The sequence below is a fragment of the Lithobates pipiens genome, unplaced genomic scaffold, assembly GCF_037356315.1.
Source record: "Lithobates pipiens isolate NorthernLeopardFrog02 unplaced genomic scaffold, aLitPip1_a1.2 Scaffold_13, whole genome shotgun sequence".
Classification (NCBI taxonomy): domain Eukaryota; kingdom Metazoa; phylum Chordata; class Amphibia; order Anura; family Ranidae; genus Lithobates; species Lithobates pipiens.
The window spans coordinates 330,179,263-330,181,111 of NW_027507718.1; the positions used below are offsets into that span (position 1 = coordinate 330,179,263).

Here is a 1,849-nt window from a genome sequence, read left to right on the forward strand (position 1 = left end):
GAGGACCAAAGGCTTTTAGTGGGGGAAGTGTGTACCCTGGTCTGTGAACGTATACATTTTATTGAGGAACTTTGCTTTGTGTTGTTATTGTGCTATTCCTTTCTTCACTGGTGGACACTGCTGAACTGGAAATTTTCCCCAATACAGATGGCAGCCATTTTTTGAGGGCTATGGACAATGTTGAACACAAGCAGCAGTGCCTGGAGGGAAGTTGCTGCCTAATTCCAAGGACAGAGACTGTGCTACCTGCTACTTGTGAGTACTCCAAAAAATATAAAGACTGAGGGGGTTATTTACTAAAGGAAAATCCACTTTGCACTGCAAGTGCACTTGGTCGCTGTAGATCCGAGTGAGACATGTGAGAAAAATGAAAAACAGCATTTTAGCTTGCACATGATTGGATGATAAAATCAGCAGAGCTTCCACTCATTTCAGATCTACCCCTTAGATTTAGAGCAACTGCACTTCCAAGTAAACTTTCAGTGCAAAGTGCATTTTCCTTTCGTAAATAACCACCCGAGTTTGTAACCCATGAGTACCTGCATACTGCGTGGCATTCCTCAGACACTGTATAGTAATTCAATAATTATTTTAATTTCAGTCTTTTTAGAGTTGAATTACTCAGAGTCAGAGTCTATTTACAGTTTGTATGGTTTGACCCATTCTCTCATATGGCAATGCACTTGTTATTCACAAGGCCCAGTAAGTGGAGGCACTGGCACTCATTTTAGATTTTGTCATGTTCTCTCAGATATAATGGAGGCTTTTCTCATTATTTACTACACTGGTGGAGCCATATCACATCAGCAACTTAGTGGGTCGTGGGTGTTAAAGAGGGCTACATATGTATTGGCATGTCTCTAATTGTATGAATTTTCCTCTCATTTTTTTACACCTAATACTCCACAACTGAATGGATGGCACAGTGGTGTAATGGGTAGCATTCTCACCTAGCAGTAAGAAGGGCCACTGGTTTGAATCCCAACCACGACACTACCTGCCTGGAGTTTGCATGTTCTTCCTGTGCCTGCATGGGTTTCCACCAGGTACTCCGGGTTCCCCCCACAAACCAAAGACATGCAGGTAGGTTAATTGGCTTCTGTCCAAAATTGGCCCTAGTATATGAATGGGGACCTTTGATTGTGGGCTCCTTGAGGGTAGGGACCAATGTGAGTGTGTAATGTACAGGGATATGGACAATTGTAGACACTCAGGTTGAACTGGATGGACTGGTGTCTTTATTCAACCTTACTAACTATTAAACTACTATGAATGGGTTTGAGCTGGACAAAAAACAGAAACTCAACTTTCATTATGCTTCACAAATTTGTGTGCCATCCTTGTGCAGGGGCCATGCTGCTAATCTTCTCTGTAATGTTCCACTTTTAGTATGTCTTGAAATAGTTTGTATGGGCATTTGTTATGCTAATTAGCTGATAATTACAAATATAACATTCACATAAAATTGTCCCTATTTTACCAGCTTTTCATTTTAAAATAATATTACAATTCTTAAAGCAGAATTAAGCCTAAAAAAAAAGTACAGGTAGGAATTGTATGATAGAAGAGACTCTGTTGGTCATTTCTGTCATAAACTCTTTCTTCCTGTCTGCCAGCATTTATGTACACTGAGCTGCGCATGTGCAGTTCAGCGCTGTGGTAGCATCCATGCAGAGCTGAAACGATATTATGAGCCAGTGATTTGGCACTTCTACCAGATGCACTTGATCGAGAAAAGGAAGCAAGCAGGGTCCAGTGTCCACGTTGCTAGGGACCGGACCTCTAAACTAATCCAACCGAGTTATGCTGGCTTCTCATGTGCACTGTGGCCAGCCATAACTCTATAACC

General features: G+C 41.6%; 1 pseudogene; it reads right to left on the reverse strand.

Moving 5' to 3' along the window:
* Positions 1–1,303: 1,303 nt before the first annotated feature.
* LOC143980013 (U6 spliceosomal RNA) lies at positions 1,304–1,404 on the reverse strand (annotated as a pseudogene).
* Between the last annotated feature and the right edge of the window lie 445 nt (positions 1,405–1,849).